At 39.6% G+C, this 26,114-nt stretch overlaps 1 protein-coding gene across 2 annotated transcripts in view; it reads left to right on the top strand.

Annotated features, from left to right (window-relative positions):
* The window catches only part of CHRM2 (cholinergic receptor muscarinic 2), a 134,187-nt gene that overhangs the window by 73,254 nt on the left and 34,819 nt on the right, over nt 1-26,114 (top strand). The window contains exon 3 of one of the 2 annotated variants that reach the window (XM_017651342.3): nt 1,991-2,158. The exons of the other annotated variant lie outside the window; for it this stretch is intronic. The gene's annotated coding sequence lies outside the window, so the exon portion shown is untranslated. The remainder of the gene's footprint in view (nt 1-1,990; nt 2,159-26,114) is intronic. 2 annotated transcript variants of the gene reach the window in all.

Raw genomic sequence — 26,114 nt, 5'->3', positions numbered from 1 at the left:
GGAAGGATGAAGAGATATCCCGGGAGTAGTGGGTTCTTCTACATAATTGCCAAAATACATTCATGGTTTAGAGAGAAAAGTGCAGGTTCTGGAGTCAGAAAGTCCAGTTTTAACACCTTGGCTCTGTCCATTTCTAGCTGTGTGGCTGTGGGCTAAGAAGTGCACCTCTTTGAGCCTGTTTTGTTGGTCTAAACATGGACCTTTGTGTCTTACTCTTTGATCTTTGTGAGGTTTTATTGAAATCGTAAATTGAAAATAAGTGTTCAGCCTTTAGAAGTTGAGCCAAATCTCAGGGAGGTGGCGGCACAGGAGTTCCCATAGGCTTCACGGCAGTCTTTCTTAGCACACTCCATATAGGTCCTTGCACATTGACCTAGTGGAATAGTGACATAAAAATATGCAACATATAAGTTGCTGTTCTTCTCTCACTGGAATCCACTGCTATCTCACTGAAGGTTCCCAGCCTTTGCTGGAGCTGGAAATTTCCAAGAGAAGGCCCTCATCCAAGCCAACCGCAGCAAGAGTTTTCTTAACTTCATGCAATAGGGAAAGCAGGCTTTTGTGTCCTGGCAGCTTCTGGAAGCTTTCCTCCTCCATCCCTCCATCCCCTAGGAAGGACTCCTGGCCCGTGGTCCTAGAGGGCAGGCATCAGTCCTATTACTAAAACCCAGTAACAAACAAGGCGCCCCAGCAGGACCCAGTTCTCAAAGTGCCTGTTTTGAAGGATAAAACATATTTTTATCAGGAAGCGCAAGTGCCGCTCCCTCCTTTCAGAGCTCATATCTTGTCTCTGTGATGTCTGGCATGTTTCATTCTCCTGTTCTTTTACCCTTTCATTTAACACATCACTCCTTGACAGAGAATCACCTTCACTGTTGGGGAAGGATAACCCCAGGGCAGGCCGTTTGCCCATCATCCTCTGTGATGAAAAGGAAGGCAGAGAAATAATTTAGATTTCCCCAAATCTCTTTATCCTCTTTGATTTTTCTCATGCTTTGCTGGTATACAGGCACTCACTGGGGCAGCCACAGACAATGCACTGGAGAATTATTTTTATTTTGTCTTTTCCTTCTTTTTTTCTTTTTCCTTTTTTCTCCTTTCAAAATCTGTCTTTGTCCTTCACTTCACTGTCTAACCTCTCACTGTCAGTCTTCCTACCATGCTAGGAGATGAGAAGTATTCACATTTCCATTTTCATCATAGACTCTGAGGGTTGGAAGGGAGATGGAGGTCCCCAAGCCCAGCTCACACAGGCTGTGCTTCACCTCCTGTGGCAGGCGGCTATGGAGCCTTTCTGTGGACACTTCCAGCATCGCGAAGCTCTCTGCTCTACAGTGCAGCCCATCCCATTATCAGAGGACACCTGTCAGCAGGGATCTTTCTTATTTTCAGCTGTCATCTGTCTCCTGGGGACCTCCAGCCATTACTGAGGTTCTCTGCAGCTGTACAGAATCAATCTATTACCTCTTAGACATGTTATCTCCTTTCATGTGCTCCTTTTATTCTATGCCTTCAACTATTTCTGATAGAGTGTGGCTTCCTGACTTGTTTCTCTAATTCCTGGTGGAAACAATTTAGCTTACAACTGCTGTTTCTTCCCCCTAGAACTGAATGCAAAGAGCAGGACAGAAACATGACTCTCTTTCCCTGGCAAGTGTTGTTGTTTCTTTCACGAATGCCATCCAAGGCCCTCTGCATTATAATATGAATTCTTCGGTGATGTTAACTTACTCAATGACACATGCTGTTCCTGTTAGGCTGGTAAGAGACGCCAAGCTAATATTTCATGGATGAGAAGTCAGTTCCTGAATCAGTGATTCTTTAACTTGGGACTTTCTTCTGGGAACGGTTTTAGGGCAGGAGAAGAAGAGGTTCTTGCAAAGACCAAAAAATGGAACCAAGAAACAACAAGCTTTTCAAAGTAGGATCAGGTTTTAAATTGATATACAGGAGTTCCCCCTAATCCATGGTCCACTTTCCATTGTTTCAGTTACCCACAGTCAGCTGTTCCAGAAGCAGATGATCCTTGATCCTCCTTCTGACGTATCCTTAGAAAGTCCATAGTAGCCTAACACTACGTCACAATGCCTGCCTCATTCATCTCACCTCATCTCGTCACATAGGCATTTTATCATCTCACATCATCACAAGAAGAAGGGTGAGTACAGTACAATAAGATATTTTGAGAAAGAGACCACAGTCACATGCCTTATTACACTATATTGATGTAAGTGTTCTGTTTTATTATTAGTTACTGTTGTTAACCTCTTACTGTGCCTAATTTATAAATTAAGTTTTATCATAGGTGTGTATGTATAGGAAAAACAGTCTATATAGTGTTCAGTACAATCTGAAGCTTCAGGCAACCACTGGGAGTCTTGGAACATATAACCTGTGGATAAGGGGGACCTACTGTAGTGTGAGATGATCTCACAGGAACTCAGCAGGAGGATGGAACAGAGAGTAAGATGGTCCATAAACTCACAGAGAACAGAGAATAAAAGAAGCTAGTAGAGAAGCAGCTCCATATGCCAGGACACTGAGTGGACTATGCATTGAAAGTTACCTGTAGACTTGGATATCAAGATGCAAATATGTACCCAGAGAGAAGCCCTAAGAGAAAGATACATAGGATGAAAAGTGCAAGAAATTGTGTATGAATGGGTAAAGAGGGCTGGGAGAGAGAGAGGTCAACTAGAAGACAGGGGCAGATTAGGGGAAAACATCAACCCTTGACCTTGCTATCAGTCACATGTAGCATGGAAGATCTTCCTGGAGACCTTGTCATCTCATTTTTTAAGAACACATTTCCTTATTTTTACTAAGAGTAACTTTTACGGTTCAGCAGTCCTTTATTGGGCATTAGCTAAGGGCCTCTCTAAAGCATTTCCTATAGTACCTTAGGTAATCCTCAAAATTCAGTAAGGTAGATATTATTATTCTTTTGTTAGTGAAGACAAAGATCAGCAAGGTTAAATAACTGTGCAATATTACACTTCCAGTAATTCAGGATTCAAACACAACTAGAAATAAGATCAAAGAATTTAAGCATCATGACGTAGTTTATGATTATTCTTCCACGTTGACCCAGATGACCTCTAAGACTCAGCTCAGTTCTGACCTTGTTTAGATTGAACTATGTGGGATGAAAAATAGTGCTATGTGGAAATGGAAAGAGAACCAGATTGGCAATTTGAGGCAGAGATCTTTGTCCCCACTTTGCTCCTAGCTAGTCACGTCATGCAAAGCAGTCAACACTTAAAATCATTTGCCTCAGCTGGCAAATGGAAATGGCAACCTGTCTCAAGGGTTGTTCTGTGAATCCGGCTGTGTAATGTTTACGAAAGTATTCTGAAGGAAAAAAGTAATATATGCATGCAGAGTATTTGGATCATATAATCAGAAGGCCTTCAGGGACTTTGATGTTGGAAGTAATATCACAATCCATGATGTAAACAAATTATATTAAATCACTTATGCATTCATATGTAAAACATTTATAGAGTGCCTACAAGTCAGGCATTGTGCAATAGGAGCCACAAAGATACATAAGATATAGCTCTTCCATCAAAAGTTTGCAATCTAAAAAGGTTTTGCTAGTATTAGTTGCTACATTTCAGAAAACATAATTTTATTTCCAGCATATGTTTCTTGATGTGACAGCCATCGATACTGTTGTTCTTAAATTTTTGGTGACTGAAAGCACAATGGAGGGAAGTGAGGCTTTTTGCTCTGCTTTTGGTTTTTGGTTTGGTTTGTTTCATGTGCTTCCACTACAGAATGTGTGCCTTTGCTTCATCCCTCTATTTCCTGTGCTGTATTGTATTCAAACTAACTGCAAGTAGACTGGTGCTATTCATTTGTAAATACTTTTATAAATCACTCGAATCTTGAAAGCAAGAGTAATTTTAAAATACAGAATGATCCAAAGAAATATCCAAATGGAAGGCATAAAGTTTGAAAATATTCCTAGAGGAAGTATTTTTCTCCAAGAAGGAAGAAAAAGCCCTCAATGGCCACTTTCTGGTTGAGGCTGTTAGCATCTAGGTTCTCAGTTCCAGACTGAGAGAATGGTGACAGGGAGAGGAAAGTCACAAAGTAGTTGGAGCACCATGAAATTACCAACTGTAAGGGCAGCTTAAGATGACTTTTTCTTTCCAGATGTAGAAGTGGTTGAGGAAGGAAATATAAAAGGAGACATATGTTTGGTTTAGAAAAAAAATGCGTATATGCCTCTGTTTCTGAAATTCTCCCATTTTCTTATGATCTAGGGATGGAGAGTATCAGAAGGTAGAAACAATGTTACAAATAATCAGAATGTGAAATTGAGGAAAAAACAATAATAGAGGTGTTCAGGGTATTTTTCTACTTTGATAATAGTAAAGGTTCGTGTAGACACTCAGTAAAGTGATTATTATGGATTTTTATCGATAATAGCACAGTCCTCTCCATAGAAAATTTGTCACAGCTCCTTCATCACTGCCTGTCTGGCCACCTGCCCAGGAGGTGTTTTCAGTTCTGTCATGTACCTGTGAGCTGAGTGACAGACGCTCTCCCTGTCTGGCATCATCGCTGCTTCTTTAAAGAAAATTATTTCCCCCAGTAACATTATTATCATTTATAATTTACAGATCACGACTCAGAGATTAGTATTGGTATGACAGAAAAGAGAAAAAAAAAGACTCTGAGATTAAAAACCTTGAGGTGTCGAGTTGATAGGATCTGGTGGTAGGTTAAGTGCCCCTAGCAAGGCTGTCCTTCAGGGTCAGGAGAACAGATTGGGAACAACTGGAGAGAAGTGGCCTCCTCTCTTGACAATTTCAATTCCTGATAAGGTAAGAGACTGGAGATGACTGTGAGAGAAGGGGAAACTTGAGAAGAATAGTGAAGGTTTGAAATGGCTATTGAGGGAGTTTGGCTGGGGGCATGATGAAGGAGGACACCACTGGTGAGGCTGGCATCTTGCCTTAATCGTGGTTCCAGTCCTCATGGCCTGGAAGTGTCTGCAAGAGCAGACAGTGGTGAATGCTTCCATGGGAGCAACTGTTACTGTTCACAAGAAGGATTCAACAGAATTCAAGGAGTAAATGGTCCACGGTCACCAGCAGGTAAAGTAATAGACTATGGAGTTTGGCTAGATAGGGATGAAAATGAAGAAATGAATTCAGGAAGAAAATTATTAGCTAGGAGGAAAACAGAAGACCTAGAAGGGTTCTGTACCTAAGAAGTTAGTGTATTGGAAGTAAGAAAAGTAGTGGGCAAGAAGGCCAACTTGGAATCAGAGAGTGGAATATTAAAAATTAAGATTTCAAAGATGGAATAACTGAGTTATAACAAGAGCAAACTTGTGCCAATAGGAGCGGGTCACTGAAATCAAGTGGAAAGGAGGGCAAATGGCACTGAAGAGGTCAAGAAGATGTTAGTCTAGGACACAGATTGGGTTAACTATGTGGACATTTAAATCACCAAAGCTGTTAAAGGGAAGTACCGAAGTACAGAACTCTCTCACGAGTCAGAAGGCAAAACCTTCTGAAAAAGTGATTGGGTGACAGTATGGATTTGGCTAAGTGATAGAAGAGGGAGGATTGAATAGGAATAATGTCAAGGTTTTTATTTGGTTAAGAAGAAAGAGTTTCAACAATAAAAAAAGTAAGGAGTGCATCATCTCCCACCGCAGGTGCACAGACAGAAGATGAGCAGCCCCCAGCAGGGAATCCAGGGAGACAGCATCCTGGGAGATGGGAAGTAGGGGCAAGTCAGGCCCCAGTGGGTCCATAGAGGCTGCAGAACAGAAGGGAAGGCGTGGTAGCCAAGGGCAACCACGGTGGAATGAAAGAAGGCAGTAACCACAGGGGCTCTGATTTGGAGCAGTGATGAAGGACATCAAGAACTAGCAGAGGAGAGAATTAGCCAACCGGGACATTGATTTAAACATGTGTCTGTGCCTAGTCACAACCACAAACACTGGGTGGTGTCTCCAGCGAGACAGCCATCGTTGCCTGTAGCTCATTGAAGAGGCATCTGCATTACAAAAGATGAAGAAGACAGAGATTAATATTTATCACATTGGAAATAAATTATCGCATTTAATCTTCACAACAACTCCAGAATGTAGGCATATTCATGCTCATTTTTTAAGAGACGAAGACATAGGAACTCAGAGAGGTGAAATCATTCTTCCAAGGTTGTCAGTGCCAGCAAGGGACTCAGTACAAAGATCCAAACCCGGGTTGGTCCCCACACTCCTTCTCTTGTGCCCACTTGGAAGAGTTGACATTCAGCTCTAGATTCACACTCCCTCTAGGTGAGTCAATTAATTTCTTCATCTGATTCTTTAACTCAGAGAAATAGCAATACTATCAACATGGTTTAACGATGACTTTCTAAATCATGAAATGAGATGTTTGTGAAAAGAGTCTGAGAAAAACCTATGAAACTATACATGCATATATTAACTCCTTCATTCATGGGCCTACCCTTTTTCTACCCTTAAGTCCCTACAAATACAAATATATAAATTAATCATTTATTCATTAACTTTAATTGTCTCTCTACAGTATAAACCTACACTGTGAGGAATTACTAGATGCAGAAAATAGAAATACTCATCTTTATAAGAGAAGACCGAACTGGTTTATAAGACAGAAGTTCCCCAGCGTTGTAGGAGGCATCATGTCTACTCACATTCTTTTCATTGCTTAGTATTGCAATATTTTGGTTTTGGTGCAAATCTAGTGGAAGTGAAATGGTATCTCATGTTGGTCTTCATTTGCATTTCTCCATTTACTAGTGAGGCTGGGCATCTCTTTATTTGTTTATGAGTCATACATAAATGTTTCCTTCTTCTTTAGTATTTTTTGTCCATTTTTCCGTCGGGGTTATTGCCTTTTTCTGTTAAGACTCCCCTCATTTGTAAATGTTGAGTTTGCTCCAAGAAAATGAAGTTAAGTGCGCAGAGCCACACAGTACATTGGTAGAAGAGCCTGAAGTGGGACCGAATTATTGCAGAGCTTTAACACCATGTCACGGCCTCCTTTCCATGGAGCTTCCTCCTCCCCAAACACAGGGGGCACCTGATTGAGGCCATCTGGATGGGACCACGTGGGGTGTCCAACTAGGATGGTTCCTGTTACTTCAGCTTTATTCTTCCAGCAGAAATGCAACGAAATGTGCCAGACGCGTCAATTACGAGGGAACTCTGTCAATTTTGATGATACGTGGAATTTGTTGCAAAGCAGCCACTAACACAGAACTCCCAGTCTGGAGAAAGGCGGGGGTCAGTGCAGATCTGAACTGAAACCTTCTGTAAGATATATGATAGGCATTAGAGGAATGATGGTTGGAGCAGAAAATAATAAAACGTGACTTGCTAGGGAGGCTGGCTGGCTGGTCAGTCGGAGGAGGTATTATCACCATGGCTCACTCCCTATAATGCACTTGATGGTTGGCTCTTCTTCCCCCACCGGCTGCATAAGGAGTGGGAGATCGGCATATGAGAAGACAGAGGAAAGGGATTTTCTGTCATTTCGTAATGATGTCCTCCAAAGTAACATGAGACCCGGAACGGAGGAACACTGTACAAGTGCACTGTTTTAGGGAGTTCCGCCATTCATTCATTTTCTCGCTCCTTCCCGTGCCCCTCATTCATCATTTTTAAGCATTGACTTGTTTTCCTTGAGCTGTATGCTGAGTCAAGCTAGAGGGAATCATGTTTCTCTGCTGCAGGGGCATCTTGCGGTCCACGGGAAGCCTCTGCCCTCCTCCCACCAGCTCCCCACCAGGTCCTGCCATCCCATCAGTCCTTCTTCCTCTTTGCTTTCTCCTCCTTCCGTGACTCTCAGATTGAAGAGAGAACGGTGTCCTTGCAGCTAATGTCACAACTCCAATTCCTCCCCCGTCAGACCTGTCTGCCCAGCCCCATGGAACACTGACCTGAACACACACAGCTTCAGGTGGCGGGAGCAGAGCTGGAGGCGCTGTGTGAGGGGAACCCTATGGCCGGCGGACTGCGTGCCCCACAAGCATGGTGGATGGAGGGCCTGTTGAAATGTGAAAAAAGAAGGGCAGACAACCCACAAGTAACCTTTGAAGACATTCAACGATCTCTTCCGAATACTTGGTGCAGGACAGATAGTTCTTTGTTTCCAACATGACAGTATAAAACGGCATCTGTAACTATGCCAGGGTCTATCACTACAGAGTGCAAAATACTCTTTTAAAAGCGGTATTTTCATTCCCCTCTCACTCCCTTGTTTTTTTCTCCTTCATCCTCCTTTCGACTGTTATTCTCACTTTCATTTTATTGACTTAAAGACTGAATTGATTTACTAAGAAGATCTTATAATCCAGCCCTGAGTCCCAGAGACATGGCTCAGCCTGTTTCAGCTCTTCAGTCCTGAAGCTCTGGTCTTTTCGCTTGTAGACGGGTGTCCTCTGCACATTATGACCAGAGTTTACACTCTAGAAAGCTCCCTCTCAGACATCTTCTGACAGCCTTGCAGACTGGCTCCTTGTTTTTTTGAATACTCATAGACTGAGCATCTAAGTGCTCCACATTTCCTTAGGTTAGTTGTCAATAGCAGTACCAATGACTTTGTGGTATTGATGAGGGGACCTTGCAGAGACCTCAGAGAATCAATATCCTCTATGACAATTCACCAAAATGCCATTCAGTATAAAGATGGCTTTTCTGGTACGCTTATTTTCTGAGATTCTCCAGGATCACAAATACCTTGGTTATACGAGTGGTTTAATTTATTTTACCTATCCTTAGGAACCCATATTGAATATAATCTCACATCAAACAGGATGCTTAATTATGCCACATAAGTGATAATTCATTCAGCAAGAATTCACTGAATACCTATCATATGCATTCAACTGAGACAGTGAAAATACAGAAAACAGGTATGATTCTTGTTCTAAGAGAGTTGTGAAAGAAACAGAGGTATAAACCAAACATTAAAACCCTATGCAGACAAAAATTTAAATACAGAGCAGGCATCATCATGTGCCCTGAGATTTAAAGAATGATCCAATTTTTTCAGGCAGACAAAACAAGCCAGAAGGCACAGCAGCTTCAGAAAGGCAGTGCCTGGTGGCTCTGAGTTGTACCCTGCCCTTCAGTGTGGATCCATCAGTACTGCAGCTGATAACAGGGGTAGGAGACATATCCAGGTGGCAGGACAGCTCCTCGGCCAGGCGCACACATTCTCCTGTTTTCCTGTCCAATGATCCTTCTTCCATATTCTCACCGCGATGAGAGGGGAGATTGGGCCAAAGCTGAACTTGTCAACTGCATGACAGGACATGAATCCTGGTGGAGAAAGAGCCTTATTAACATGGGGAGAGGCTCCAGAGGTCAGCTGCTTATATCAGTTAGAAAGTTGGGCTTTCTTTGTAGTAATTCAGACTGTGATCAGACTGGCACCTTGATAAGCTACCAAAACAGAGGATGAAATGATCCTTGGCCAGCCAGACCTGTCTCCCTTATTCTCTGTTACACACATGTACATGCATGTTTTTCCCCACAACATCATTATCAAAAGCTGGTGACCTATTTGAGCAAGTAAGCCAGGTACACATATGTAGGTTTCTGTGAAATCTCGTACTTTCACCATTTTTTCTTTTGCTATTGTTCATCTCACTTCTAGAATCAAAAGAATGTTAATCATTCCACAATTCTGCCAGCTTCTCCTTCTATATGTCCTGTATTTCCATAAAGTCCTGTGGACTTGCAATATTGTCTAAGATACTTATTCAACTTCTTTTATTTGACTAACCCTCATGCTGATTCCTGTTCATAGTCAATAGATTCCCTACCTGAATTCCCTTTCTGATGATCTCTCCCGCATGCACAGTGCATTCATGGAACTACAGACAGCACAGGAAGACTGGAATTAAGGGAAAACATGAAAGGCCTAAAAAGGCAGGAGTGCCATGTGCAGGTCGTTCTCCAATCTTTCACACACTCAGTGCCCCAGGACACTGTCCCAGGGGGACTACACCAGGTTCTCTTGCCCATTAGCTGCCAGTTGTGTTCAGCCAATGGGAAGCACCAGAAGATGATCAGAAGGCAAAAGGACAGTCAGATTAGGGCATTAATTACCTCATCTCTCCTTCTGCCAGGTCACTGCAGATTGCTGTGTCCCTGTGCTGAATGAACACCGAAGTTCCCATCAGGTAGCCCTCACCATCTACGTCCTGGATCTGGGACTCTTTCCGTTCCCCATCCAGTCCTGAGGATATTAATGTCCCTTGCTGGTACCATCCACAAGGGACTGCAGTCTCCTCTCCTGCTCCCCTAGAGCTCTCTCACAGATCTGTGTTGAAGGTGGTAGGGTGTATGCTCCTGAGGCTCAGAGTAGAAATTCTAAGATAAAAATACAGATTGGCAGTTGAAGGTGGGAAGGGTATGCAGAACAAGAAAAGCAAATGGCAGAGGAGAGAAGCTTCGAGGTGCTTAGAGGTACCCTAAGGGGCTTTTCCCTTGGTGTGCCTGCCACATTATCCTCTTTTCTTCTTCTTATCCATGAATATTTCCTCCACTCAGGAATACATAATGGTTAAATTACAGCTATGAAGGAAATGAGTGATTCTTTGATGGTCAAAAACATAAGTAAAAATCTTTAAAAAAAAAATTCTGGTATGTAACAAAAAGCCATGTCATGTTTGAATCTGTACAATAACAAGTTTTTTCTTTAACACATGCTGTGTATTTCTAGAAAGACAGGCTTTAGCTAGACTCCCTTTTCACTAATAACATCTCCCACTGGCTGCTTCAGTCATTTTCTCGTCTTTACAGCACATTAGCTTAAATGGAACAGGTCTCGATCTCTATGATAATTTTCATTTAGTTGGATGTTAATTATTTTCACAGGTCGAGGAACCACAGGATAAACCATTCTTCACAGTTGTCTTTATTGCTGCAGTAGTCCCAGTTTCCATGTGGCCATAAAAGAGTTCTAAGCATTAGTGTTTTCTTTAATGCAGGGCAATTCCTTTTGAGAAAAACACTCACCTTTCCTCTCACTATCTCACGGTAGAATTCTGGAATGTGCCCTGACTGCTGCCTCCATTAGCCAGGATATTCTGTACTCCAGTCAGAACAAAGCATTAAGTAATTCAGTTATTAGAACTTATGTAGCTGACCCAAATAATAATAATGTTGAGTGAAAATGGCCCCTTTAGTAACTGTTCCTTTGTTGTTTTAACTTCCATGGGATAGTCCTGCCCTCAATCTCTCATCTCTGACTTGATTCTTTATTGCCCTAAGGACAGTCTCAAGTTCAGTAACAGAAATTAAATAGGATTCCTTCTGCTGGACGCATTACAGCATACTTTCAGATTCCGACTGTGATTTGTGTATCCATAGCCATGATAGAATGGGGTTCAGCTTGACCATTTAATCCCTACAGGGAGTGTCTTGGCCTTTTTCTATTTTCTTAGATTTTCTTTCTCTGCTCTTGATGTTTGGCTGTCAAGCTGTTGAAGTCCTAGACAGCATGGTCATTGGTCTGAACAGTTGGTTTTGTACAATTTTGGACTCTCACACACTGACATTTGAGGAATTGTCTTTGCTGTTTGGTGCTAGTCTTTTGTTTGTTTTTTTAAATAATATCATAAAAAACTAAATTGATAACAATTAATGAAGACCATGTCTCCCAGTCCCTGAATTTCAGCTTGGTACATTAAACATATGTGATCTATGCAGAGTGTTGTAAATCACCATATGAACACTGACTATACTTGTCTGCATATGTAAAGAGTTTTTCTTTTAATTGCTTGTGATATATTTTATTTTCCTTGAATACATGGTTTTAATGCATATGCACTGATATTTATTGAGCACCTTCTCTCCTCCTTATATCACTTTGGTGTTAGAAGTAACTGAAAAGAAAAAATGTTTAGATTCTCATTCCACCCTGATGTAGATATTTATGGGAAAAGGAGAGATACTATAATTACCATCATAGAGAGTAGAACTTAAAAAAAAATTGAACAGGAGGGTGAGCTTGTGAAAGGATGGATTCTATTTCCAGATTCTGGAATGGCATAGAATACAGCATATGGCCTTTACGAGAGAAGAGAAAGGATTGTTAGTCAGTGGCCTTTTTGTTTTGATGCTTCCTTCGTTTTTATGCCTTCTTTTTAATGTACTATTTCTCTTCTGTTTGAACTATTTTCTAGATGATCCTTAATATAAATGTACTGTTTATGGGGAAATGCCAACTCTTAGTCATCTAGAAAAGCTGTTTCACTCTGACCTAAGATTAATGGGTATAGATAGTAACACGAAACCAAGACTGGAAATAGATCGGGTTCTGGAATCCTCCATTATGGAGCACCAACATGTAAAATAGATGTGAGTAGAGTTTATTAGTTGCATGATGAGATGGGAAGCCTCTACCCACATTCCCACTTCCATGCCCACCTCCTCACAGAGGGTTATAAAATTACTAGTATACTTCTTTTCTTGTTAGAGCATCCTCATGTTATCCTTTGTTATTAAATAAATGCAGCCTTTGATACTTGAGCCTCAACTCAGATCCCTTTGCCTGTGGTTATATAGTCAGTTGCCAAGGTAATAGTAAACTGAAATAAATCAATGCAGACAGGAAATAGAGAAAGGGAATGCTACCATAGGAATTGTTTTTCTTTTTCTTTTTTTATTATTAGACCCATTTTAGCAGGGGAGTTGTGCAAGCAGTAGAACGATTACCTATTTTTCTACTAACCCTTCAGCAAACAAAGGCTATGCACTACTCAGAGGCTACATTTGAGATGATAGGAGCTGGGGCCCACTAGGACCCACTTGCTTAGGACAGCTGGGAGACTCACCCTCCTACAAGACTTTCTCAGGAACACCTAAGGGAATATTAAGTATTTTGTCCTGGATTGACAACCATCTTGGCTGGCCCTGTAGACCAGGTGCCAAGACTCCACTTCAATTTGGGCTGGTGAACAACCCAGTAAGTCAGGACCTCCCTGGGGCCGGGAGCCAGGGCTTTGAGTGGCCGTTACTATGCTTTTTCCAGCTCATCTTTTAGAGACAGCCCACGCCTATCAACACAAAAGCTGCCATTGTGGTTTTTTTTCTCTAAAATACACCTATTAAGTAAGGAAGCAGGTAGTTTCGTTATTGGCAAAATATTCAAAGGTTCTGATTTCCAAGCTGTGAGCTTTCTACTGGCCTACTGATCTGATGTTCCTGCAAATGAACCAGAAACATGAAGAGTTAAGCAATCTGAAGAACACAGAAGTCAGAGAAAGAAAACAAGCACATTTATTTGCCGTGCAATGACATCCTTAACATTATGAAAGTACTGGATTATTCATTTGGACTGTTGCTTATGACACCTGAGCAATGAGTTAAGATCTCTGACAAATGAAGAGCAATTATTGAAAGATGTATATATATATACATATACGAAAACCACAGGCATATGCCGGGGCTGTGTGTCTCTCTGTATTGTATTAAACATCGTAGTATCTAGTTACCCTCAGTCAGTTGAAAAGTTTTTTTGCTGAATATGCAAGATGTTTTGTAGAATTCAGAAGCCAATTTAGAAGTATTATGACCTCTCAGTCATAATTGGTTACTGCCTAAGAAATCTTCATCTCTAGATGTAAATGTAAAAATTTTACTGAAGCCACATCTATAATTAGTCAAAACATTCGATTAATTCAGGAAATAGAAAGGGCTGGAATAAAGCTGCTTACTGTCCTAGAAAACCAGCCACATTTCCCACCTAGATACTGCTCTGTTAACAGAGGTTGTCCGAAGCCCAAGGAATGAGCCTGAACCTAGGACTGTCTCTATGTAGTGCAGGTGTAAAAAAACTGCGCAAGACGATCTCCTCCTTCCGTCCCTCTCCTGACCCCCAACACCAGAGGAACTAGACGGGCAAGGTGGGAAAGCACAACCCAGGCCTGAACACCGCAGTGACTCATTGCAAGGTGCTCATGAGGGGGGAGTCAAACAGATCAGGATCCCTCTCCACTCAGGAACCACAGACAGCGCTCCCGCTGGCGATGGGGCAACTCTAAAGTGGAGCAGACTGTTACAGGAATTGAAAATGTCTGGGATCTCCCTAAGATGATGGGACCAAGCATGGGTGAGTCAGTGGTTAATAAAGTATTTGCAATATCATGTGTACAGCCCAATGTGTTAGACTCAATAAAACAATCTCATAAGTATAGGCATAAACCGAGCTTAGAACCAAACCTTCAAATTACTGTATTTTAAAATGTTAACCCCAAGACACTTTAAAAATAATGTGTCATCAACCAAGTTGCTCCCTCTAAAAAAATTTTATTTGCATATTTTTAATGAAAGCAAAGAAGTTTCTGTTCAATAAATAGATGGTAACATTTTACAATATTGCTTCTTTCGCTTTTTTCTCATTCTTTAAAATTTGTACATTGGGATGCATTTTAATGTGAAAATGGCAGGTAGTAGATGTACAATCATTTAATTTTTGTAAATTTGTTTATGTACATTTAGTGGCGAGTAAATTTTCACAGTGTTCTTTTTAATTGAAATAGGTATCTAGATGCATTTTGTTAGAGGACAGAGGTAGGAAAAGGGGTCCAGAAATGGAAAATGAGAGGAAGGTAGAAAGAAAGGATTATCAAGAGAAGTAAGTGGGTGGAGAAGGGCTGGCGTTTACATAGAGGGGGTGGGTACTGAAAAGGCAGAGGGCAGAGAAGGGGAAAGGCCAAGGGATGAGGAAGACGGGCAAAGACGTGGGTAAAGGTGGTTCACGTGCCGTCAGTGCCGATCCCAGAGGAGGTTCAGGGTCCAGAGCATGAACATAAAAATAGCTCCTCAGCTACTTTATCTAGGCACCTGTGAAAGGTAATGGAACAACTGGAGGGCCTCAGGCAGACTATACCGAGGGGCATATAGTCAAATTTTTTAAATTTCAATGGGAGGATATCATTGCCAGCTAAATAGGCAGTAGGTGGCAGGGTGGCAGGGCAGAGGGGAGGAGGACTTTAGGTGAACTCTCAGGAAGAACAGAAAGCCATGTCCTAGTCCCTGAGGTCATCTGTTAGTCTTTCCTATCCAAATGAGAAACACCCTTTCAACTCAAAATGTATGAAAAACTGTAACTTTTGGAAAGAGTGAGAATGTAATTTGCTTAGAATCAGTTTGGAAAAATGTACAAACTTCGAAGATATGCTTCACCTGCTAGCAAATGGCATTGCACGGGGAATGAACAGCAGCAGCCTGGTTACAAGAGCTGGAGAAGGTCTAATGAACATCTACATTTATGCCAAGCAGTTTCTGTACTACAGAAAAATCTGCCTCAGAGTGACTCGGAGTTCACTCACAGAAAAATAATTAAACCCCTGAAAATCAGCAAATATTTATTAAGGGCTTAAAATATGCTCTCTACTGTAGTATCACCCAACTTAACAGAACTGGATTTGTGATATTACACAGACAAATGAAAGAAGGGAACAGGTGTGTGAGGGGAGAGAAAAGAGAGAGAAAATTACTTTTGAGGTAAAACATTGTCCACAAGTTCAAGAGGAAAAACACAAAAAAGAAATGGAAGGGAAGTGAGCAGCAAGTTTAGGCCAGAAGAAAGAAAAGATCAAAGGAGAATACCCAGAATAATGGAGACCCTCGTGCCTGAATACTACCATTCCCTTTATAACTCCTATTAATTAATGCATTTGTCTCATAAACACCAGGCATAGTGATGAGCAGTGAAGATCTTAACAGTTGAAAAAGATATGATCCCTTTTCTGGAAGACCTTGCAATTCAGAGGGTGCAAAGTAAAGCATTGGCTGTATTGCCGTGCATGATGGATGCTTGGCTAGAAAAAGGTGTCCCTGGGAGCTCAGGAGGAATTTAATTTACCTACAAAACCTGACTCCAAGGATCCCAGATGTTTTATTTTCAAGGATGAAAATTGAAGGAAAAAAATGCTGAAATTGATCCCAGAAATGGGCTGCTTTAATTTGTCTGATGGTTCAAGTACAGTTGGAAAATATCCATCATATCATAGATAAATTTTCACAAATGCCTAGGGTGCCTAAATGGTTTTCTTGGCTTCACTGGAGATGGCTGGTAATTATAGATTTGCTTTGTTTATGTCACCGTATTCCTATTATGTCAATATGTGTGTGCAAATTAGTTAGTAGTTTAAAACCTATACATACTTAAGGTACTATACAAGAAGATATGTCAAAGAAATAATCAATCCTCCCAAGTTTCCTTCATATGCTACATCTATAGCTTTTCTTCTTCCTTCCTAATTACAAACTTTAAATAGAATTCGTGCCTCATATCGAATTTACCGAGTATCATAATTCCTCCAGGTGGTAAAGATACCTCGAGACAAGTGCTGGGCATAGAAGCCACAGGGCATAAATCTGCAAAGAAGTAAAAAGCTAACCTTTGCAAACAATATGGCTTCTCTCTCACTTACCAACTTTACATTTCCCTGTATGGCCCCGGAAGATGACTGGTTAGCCAGAGACGGGTAAGATTCCTCAAGGGAGGAACAACCTAAGACAGGCACAGTCGCAGGGGGGCCATCAGGTGAGAATTTGGGGATCAACAGAGGTGAGGCTCAGAACCTCACCCCCCCTGCTTTGAGAGAAATCTTCTGCATCCGTGGATGTCTTGCTGCCCTTGTCTAGCCTGGATTAATACTTAGTCCATAGGCACACACCTGATCATCTGATCATCTACATTTGCCTTCTTACAGCACTAAACTATGTTTTCTACCTTTATCTTGCATCTACCTACCACTTCAGCATTTTATTAAAAATAAAAATAATAATAATAATAGGAGAAATGTGGGATCAACATATAAATCAAGTACAAAAATCAAATGAATATTCATATTTGACCTGATGGTTTATAGGTCATATTGCATGATCAAAACCGAAAGTTTCTGTGATGACTGCCCTTGTACTGTTCACCATGTAAGAATTTATTCACTCTGTAAGAATTCGTTCACCATGTAAGAACTTGTTCGTTATGCTTCAGAAGATTGGAGACTGACGAGAATTAGGCTTGAGATGGATTAATGATTGTACATTGAGCATTGACCCCCCTATACTGAATTTTATTGTTGTTAACAACCATTTGATCAATAAATATGAGAGATGCCCTCTCAAAAAAAAAAAAAAAAAAAAATGCTGAAATTAATGCATGCCATTGATTTTTCTTTGTTCAAGACACACTCTCACACTGTCTAGTTTAGACAGATCAGCTGGGGTTCACCTGTTCCTACCTAGAAGCATGGTGTCATTAGCCAGGATCTCAGCCGTGATTTCACACTCAGAATCACCTAATGCTGATGTTTGGCTCCCACGCTGGACCAATTTAGTCAAAATCACTTGGGTAGAACTTGGGCAAAGGCATTAATTAAAAACTTCTCCAGATGATTCTACTGGGCTTCCAGAGAACCACTGGTCTATAAATAGACTTGGACAGACTCCTGCCACAGCAGAAGGTTATCAAAGTTTTCTGGCTTGTTTCAAGATGTTAGAACAGAAATAGTCTCCTCTTTTGGTGGCATTTGTGTCCCCTCATTGTGCATTCCATTTGCACATTGTACTGTTCGGTTGAGTCCATATGGCATTTGGTCATTGATGAAATAAAGATTTTATTTGCAGAACATTCTTGTTTCAGAAGTTTGGCTGTTTGCTGCTGGGCCATACATGTTGGCTGGAATGAAGCTAGCCAAATAATTCTTTCCCAAGTGTATCTAGTGAAAAAAAAGTAAATTCTGACAGTGTATCATTTTCATGGGAATATAGTTTTTAAAAAATTTGTTAGTATCAGTCAATTGCAATCTCTAAGAATGGGTAAATATCTGTATATCAATATACATTTATAAAGGGAATGAGGAACAAATGAACTTTCACATGAAATATCTGTATATGTTATTGTTATTTAGCAGAAAACTTCAACTTCAACTTGTTCTAATGCAGATTTTACCTCATGCCCTCCTATAGATTTTGTAGGCAATGAAGACTCTCTGAAATCTAGACATGTTATGACCTCTGTAAGCCTTTTAAAATCTGCCTGGGCCCTTTGTATAGTGGTCCTCAGTTGGCCATGGCAGTTTAAAGGCTGGGAGCAAAACAATTTTCCATTGTCTGCCCGCAGAAAGTATCAGAAAATATTACAAGACTAGTGAGCATTGCCCAAATGCTTTCTTCTTTCTTTGTCCAGTTGCCCACAGGGAATATTGGATTCCAACCTCCTTTTCCTTTGCAGATAGTAAAAAAGGAACTGAAAAGCCCATTAAGACAGAATTGCCCCTGTTTTCATAGGTTCTGAATCAGAGCCTACTGTCTGACTGGGTCCACAGCATAGGCAACCATGTATATAGTCTCTCTTCTCTCTGTGACATCTGTTCAGTTTTCTTACCTCTCCTTTCTGACCCATGGAACAGCTATATTTAATAAAATGATTGATAACACTTTATTAAAAGTGACCAAAACTAACCCCAACTCTCTACTTGCCTTACAAGGAATTAAGCTCTTTTCCCATCTGAAACTTTTAAACATAATTTGAACAAATTATTTTCTGGATATTGTAGAATCTTGCAGATATTGGAAAATTTGTTCAGTAGGACTGGAGGCTGAGGCAGTGCCATTAGAAGTTATACTTTGTTTAAATAGATGGAATATAAATGTTGGCCTCTCTGTGTCAAGAATTATATTAAAATGTATACAAATATGGAATCAGTATGTTGTGTACCTAAAGCTAATATATGTCAATTATATCTTCAGCAAAAGGAATTAAAGTGTAGAGATATCTAAATCAACACAGAGGCATTGTGATGAGTTTTTAAATGATGACTATTAGAGAAACAGAAGCAATGTTGTTTAGGGTGAATTATACAGAGTGCCTTGTCCAAATGTTTTCTTAATCCAGACATCCAAGCTGATGTAGACACAATGTATATTAAGAGTGAGAAAATTCAAATATCTACCTATTGGTTAGGAGTCAATTTTTGCTGCATGCAATCTAGAGGGAAGTGTGTACTTTGACTGTCAGGTCCACTAGCCAAGGGAATGGCTACTATGGGTTTATTTCTGATTGACAAAAGGATACTGATAGGTGAAATAAAATCAAAAATTGTCAGAGAAAGTGGCCATGCCATTTAATTGTGCGTGATAATAATTACATTTTTCAAAGGAAATTTCTGAACAGAAGAGGAGGCATGAGTAAAATTTTATGTCCAAAATATGCTAAAAGAAAAGTAGCTCATAATGAAGTGAGAAAAATAGAATTAAAACAGTCATGATGAAGAAGTAAGAGAAAGGCTCCTACAGACACAAGAATGAATTCACAAAGAGCTCTCCTCTGAGTTGTGTTAAAAGTAAAAAAAAAAAATTTTTTTAAATAGGAGGCTGAAATGAGTGGCAAAGTAACCTTATTTGGGGAAAGAGCTCAAGGGAAAAGCTGGGTCCTCTGCCCTAGAATATGGTATGAATTTAACTGATTACCAGAGGGAAAGAGAACTCAGAAAATATTATTGTGCTTCCACATTTTTCTATGAAGGAGAACACACTGTAAACAAGAATGGGCAGAAAAATAATTGATGCCAAAAAAGGGAAACTTAGCATAGAAGAGACTTAATGGCTTGAACCACTGACTTCTAAGTGTTTGGTCTGCAAAATAAGAAAAATAAAAGAAGTCAGTTTCATTATTTTATAGAACTCTAATTTAAAAGAATGTCTTTATTCTGATATTATTTTTTCATTTGTTTTTGCAGGTTTTGTTTTTGTTTTAATGACATGATGGTAATGGTAGATGTGAGTTAGTTGTAATGTCTTTATATAATGAAATTAAAAGTTAGCAATATTATGGCAGTTCCTATTTTTAAGTTTTGTTGATACACAAAATCCAAAACTCTGGGAGTTACTAGATTTATTTTTTTTAATGTTAAAAGTTCCTTTGACTGAAGAATACATGTAAGTGATAGCAATTGAAAAGGTACATATAGTGATGGGTATTTTACCTGCTCTTGTTCTCTCCATTTCCCTCCAGAGAGGCAACCATTGTAATTAATTCTGTGCATACTTCTGCACTAGTTCTGGAATTTACATAAAAATTGCCTGTGCTTTTTTACATAAGTGGCAGCATACATACCTGATGCCAGGACACGAGAACTGCAATTTTAATTGTATTTTGAGTTGAAACTAAAGCTAGATAGTAAAAAATAAATGTATTGATGTGTTTGTGGAATCAGTGTCAAAAATTCTTGAGAAATGCGGCAGGATGAAAGACATGCATGCTCGTGCGTCATGCCTGCCGCTGAACTTGATACCAGTCATGAGCAAACTTCATGTTTAGACTGATGGCTTAAGCACATATTAAAAATTAAGGATCTTGGGATGACTGGGAGCAATCATTATTTCATAAAACTGTATATAAACAAAAACTCCATCAAGGTATCTGAAGTGATATAACAGAAGAATACCATATATCTTGAATGTTTTGGTTATAACCAGCTATTTGACGGTATTATTCAGGATCTGTCTTTGGGCAAGACTGAAAAAGTACAGCTCAAAACTTACTGCAAAATTGTATCTAGTGAAGATTAATTAATCACTTCTTGGAGGGACCTTAAAGGTTGACTTAACCAATTAGAATGTTGCACAGTTCTGCCTATTAGCATTTTATCAGTGCATTGATGACAAAGTGGGTATGATTAGAAAATTTGTGAATAATGCAAATATGGGAACAAAGATGAATGCTTATCATATTGAAGTTAGAATTCAAAGAGATATTGACATTATAAAACAATAAATTAAACCAAAATTAAGTTGTAAAGGGGTTCAAAATATCAGCTATCTAAGTACAGAGAAGTAGATCTGACTTAATAAATCATAGACAGAAAAACTAGGCATTTTATAAGTCAGCTGCAGATACATCCTTGATGCACATTAGGCCCATCCAACTTGAATATTGGGACTTTATTTAGATTTAGAAATCTTTTTTTTCTTTTGCTCTTTCTTCCTTTATGTTATTTCTCTTCCCTGTTTCTGTAACTTCTGTTAGATTTTGGTCTCTAACCTTCTCTCTTTCTGGTCCTTGGCCTCACTTCCTGTGTCCATCTTTTAAGTTTAGAGGTTCCCTGAAATACACTTACACTCTTAGAAATTTTGCTCTGTAATTTTCTTTCTTTCATGATATGATCCCAAATATTTCTGCTAGGAATTTTGTGAAATGCTGAAACTACATAACTTTCTAGCTGCACTGTCACTTTCACACACACACACACACACACACACACACACACACACACACACACACACGATACATACATCCTGGAAGTCTGAGAGGTATGAAGGGAAACTCTTCACTGCTATATCTTGATCTGGTGTAATTTCATAAACCAGTAACACCAAATGTGCTATACAATCACCTGAGCGTTGGTGGAAATACTGTACTCAGGGAAAGAGCACTAATAATTCCACTCATCAGAGTCTATTTGAATATTATGTTCATTTCTTTGTATAATAGTATAGAAACAATGCAAAGAATGTTTGAAGGAATAGGAGATTTTTCTTAGAAAGAGGCAGAGATGGTCATCTTCAATTATTTGAGGGGGTGCTGTATAAACCGAAGTTAAATATAATACCTATATGGACGCAAGAGTGGGTAAATTCCTCTACAACTGCATTGCAATTTTTGTTGAATGCAGAGACCATGTCTTAGGCTTCTTTTTTCTGAGCACATGGGTCTCAAAAAAGTAATTTTTGGTTTGATTCGCCTTCAGTCCTCCAATCTTTCAACAGCATTTAATGACCACCTACGTTGTGCTGGCGGGCTAAATGTAATCCTTGACCGGGTGATCTGATTCTCAAAATGTTTTACTCTCCCTAAAGTTTCTATCTCACTACCTTAGAGGGATAAGGCCATTTCTCTTTTCTCTATTTTCTTTGTAACTTTACACAGTTACTGCCTCACTTGGCTGCCTCCCTTGTGACTTTCAGAGATTTTGCCTAGGCTGTAAGCCTACAGTCACCATTTTCCCTTCAAATTTCATTGTGAAACAGAGAGAAGGTGAATACAATTCCTTTTAACCTCCTCAAAATTCAGAACATCTGATAAAAATTATTGGAAAAAATGGGCAAAAGAAGTTAATTACTCTTCTTTTCCATCCTCTTGGTTCATCTTAACTTTTGCCCAGAGTCTGGCAGTCGTAAGCACTGGAAAAAATAGATGGAAAGTTGAATGAGATACTTCTCAAGATAAGTGCTGGCATCTGCCAGTGTAAAAACTGGAAACTTAGGACCAGATCTGGGAGTTCATCTAGATCACCTTGTTTATTTCTTAGGTGATGGAACTTAGATTTCTTAGAAGTCCATAGAAACCAAATGTTTGCCCCCAAGTCACCTAGATGAGAACTCAGATTAATCCTATCCCATTCCAGCACTCTTTCAACTATATCCCATAGTTTAGACCACATGACATCAGTGATTTTTCAGTGGATAACATAAAGATATGCTGAAGGAGCTTGGGGAAAATATGCCAGATAGTTCTATAAAGACCCAGGAATAAAAACATTTAAAGGGAAGAGGATGGATTTACTTTTTAAAAAGCAGCTGGTGACTGCTACCTTTTTTTTCATGACTTTGGTGAAGTTCAGCATTAGAGTGGAAGGACAAACTAAAAGAATCTTGTGCTCCTTAGAAGCTACAGAATCTTTTTCTCTTTCTCTCTTTCTACTTTTTTCTTTTTCTTTTTCTTTTCTTTTTTTTGCATTCACTGCTTGCATCTGCATTTTTTTGTGTTAAGCTCTAAAGGGAGGAGGCAGCGGTAAATCGCTGAATTCTGTTAACTATTTGAAAACAGCTGCTTTGTTCACATGTTTCTAAAAAGGCCAAAATGCTTTGACTTCTTGTTACTGAGTGATCTGGTATTTGTACATTATGCATACTGAGCCTCAGAGGAATGGAAGCATGACTGGTTTTTTACCCTGTCTCCTTTCCCAAAGTTCAATAAAGGCCATCTTTCAGAAGCACATAAATCCACTTAGAGATAAAACCAAAGGGTTTATTTTCTTTATGTGAGAGTGAAGTTCTTATTTGTTTCTTAAACACCTCTTCTCCCTCCCACCTCAGAGGAAGTTTCTGGTATCCTTGTTCATTTTAAGCCTGTCTCATCTGTCCTCCTCCTTTGAATCTCTGCCTTGTTTTGTCCAACCGGGAGGATAACAGCATCTATTACTTTATATATCTTGTTTCCAGAAACAATAGCCTGTGGCACTCCCATTATTTATTCTCTCTCCTTCTGTCAGTGACATAACGGTCTGCCGCTTGCCAAAAACTCTGCTTTTCCAGGCCAGTGACTCCATTCCCTCTAGCATTTTCTCAATTTTCTCAGATTTAATTTCTTGTGAAAGAAAAAAGAAAAATAATTATGGCTGATAGTTCTGCCAAACAGGAATATAGGTTTGAATGAATTAGGCTGGACTTTAACAGATGCCCGGCATGTGAATTATTGATGAAGGTGTAGTGCTGGGCATGATGCTGGCAGGGGGCGGTGGTGGTGGCGGTAGTGGTGGCGGTGGTGGTTGTGGTTTCTATTTTGTTGGTCTGCCTTTCCTTCCAAAGAGCCAATTTGGGATGATTGATCCCATTGTAGAATAACAAATATATATATAAATAATTAAATAGACTAACATGATAGCAACTAATTTATAATTAATATTATACTATTGGTCTGGTTCTCAAAAATGAAAAATAGCTCAATTACCTTTCTTGAGATTTAAACATTTTGTAATATTGTCACTCTTACTGTCTCCTTGGCTAGAGTCTCATGTTTTTGTTAGTTTTTTTTTGTATGGGAGATCCATGATAAATACAGAAATAAATTGGAGAGTGTCTTATGCTTATCTCACCTAAATAAATCAGTCTATTTTTCCAGAATGTACTTAAATTTCTCCCAAGCACTCACTACTGATTTTGACACTGAGGGGGTTATCACAGTTTTTGTTTTCAGAACAATATGTTTCAGGTCAGATGATATGATACTCATTTATACTATAAATATTTATTTAACACTTCGTATGTCCTAGACACCATGTTAAGAAAAGGAGATACAACACTTGCCTCCAAGCTCGAGTTGAGAGCATGGAATTGCAGAAACCCTTGCATAGCAATAAATGTGGTAGAATGAAAATGCAAAGTTTACTGGAAATCAGAAGAAAAAATATCTAAGTTTCACTGGAGTGGTCAGGGAAAGCTTTATTTGAGGAGGGAGCATTTCAGCCAAGACTTGAAGGGAAAATCTAAACAGTGAGGCATTCCAGTCAGAGGAACAGAATGCACAAAAAAACACACCGGCTTGAGCCCATCTGTCTTAAAATGAGAACTAGTTACTTCAGTGTTACTGTAGTATATTATTCAGGTAAGACTGTAATGTGGGAGAATATAGTGCTGACTCAAGATAAGGCTTTGCAGTCAGGTCAAAGCCATTGCATGATAGGTCTTGCAGGCCATTTGATGTCAGTCCATTCTATTTTATCTCCATTGGGTAATTTTCAGCAGCAGATTGACATATTTCACTTCTTCAAAGTCGGAAAGACCATTGAAAGGTGAGAATAGAGGATATATGTGCGTGAGTAAGACTGAGGCAGGGAGGCCAGTTGGGTGGCCTTCGAGGGTGAGAACTGATGGGACTCTAAACTAAGGTAGTCATGGTAACAATGCAAAGGTGGTGACAGATGCACAGGATAAGAGAGAAACAGGCTCCTAGGAAGTTAAAAAATTTGTTTAAGTGGGGGAAGATTTAAGGATGATTTCCAGGTTTCTGGCTTACGACAGGGGACTGAACAATGCATGACAGTGTATAATTAGTTGCTAAACTATGCAGTTTCAAAAATAAGTACTTTAAAGCTCCTAGGCATGAGCCATAATTGGAGATGACTCCTTGCAGCAGGTGTCAAGATGTAAGTTGAGGTTTCAGAGAAGTGGTACATGCGGCGCTCTGGTAGGAAAGCAAGTTCTCCCAGGTAACTTGGAACTCACTTTCTTGTTCTCTGCTTGGATTCTGCAGAGCCACTTGACTCCCACAGAAGAAACTCTCCCCCCAACTCTGAAAAATTAGGGTAAATGGGTTTAAACATGGTCCATGGCCCTTTCCCAGGTAATTACATTTCTAATGGGAGAAATACATAAATTCTCTATCACAGGTCCTAGTAGAGAAGGACAGAGGAGGAAAGGAAGGAGAGAGGAGCTGATTATTTTTCACAGAAGATGGGGAAGGAGTCAAAGTAAGATTTTACTTTTTAAGTTGGGAAGCACTAATCCACAATGCCTCTGATAAAACAAAAGAAAATTCAATGGTAAAGTCCTCACATTGGCATTCCCAATAGTACAATGTCATTTTGCACTGCCTTCAAACAAGGTCTGTAATAACAAGGGACAGATATTTGCTACTTTATTAGGAGTGCTATATTTCCATTTATTTTTCTCTCTTCCTATTGACTTCATTTTTGCAAGTTCCAGTGTCTAGAAGAAAGCATATAAGATTAGTGCCCATCATATAACAATCAACTGATGGAACAAAACAAGAAAATAGAGTAGGGCAGTCTATCACCTTCTCCAGATACACTGTGGATAGACCAGGAAATTCCAATCCTCCCAAGAATAACACTGCTCATGTTCATATTACCAGGATGAATGTATTGAAATATGTCTGTGTGGATATACATCAGTGCCCATGTGTGACATAGTGTTGTTTGACTTGGTCTGGAAAATAAAGTGTCATGATTATAGGGACTTTCTAATGAAGCCCCTTTGGAACTAGACCCTGAAGAATGGTTAGAAATGACTAGTTAGAAAGAAGAAAGGACAAGCTCTGAAAAGGGAACCATCTGTGCAAAACCTCAAGGCTGGGCCAAGGACTTAGCATGTTTGGGGTATACATAGGGTTTCTCCAGGCTGAACTTTAGCATGATTATCAAGGAATGGTAGGATATAAAGTATCCTGTGAGACAATGTCTTCAAGGTTAGGAGTTAAGATTTAGGAAGATCTTAGAAGACTTTGAATAACAGATGGAGCAAGTGACATTGCTATTTTATGAATGATAAAATGTTAATATTAATGCTAATGAAA

This window comes from Manis javanica, chromosome 6 (assembly GCF_040802235.1).
Source record: "Manis javanica isolate MJ-LG chromosome 6, MJ_LKY, whole genome shotgun sequence".
Classification (NCBI taxonomy): Eukaryota; Metazoa; Chordata; class Mammalia; order Pholidota; family Manidae; genus Manis; species Manis javanica.
This window is presented reverse-complemented; position numbering and strand designations above follow the sequence as displayed.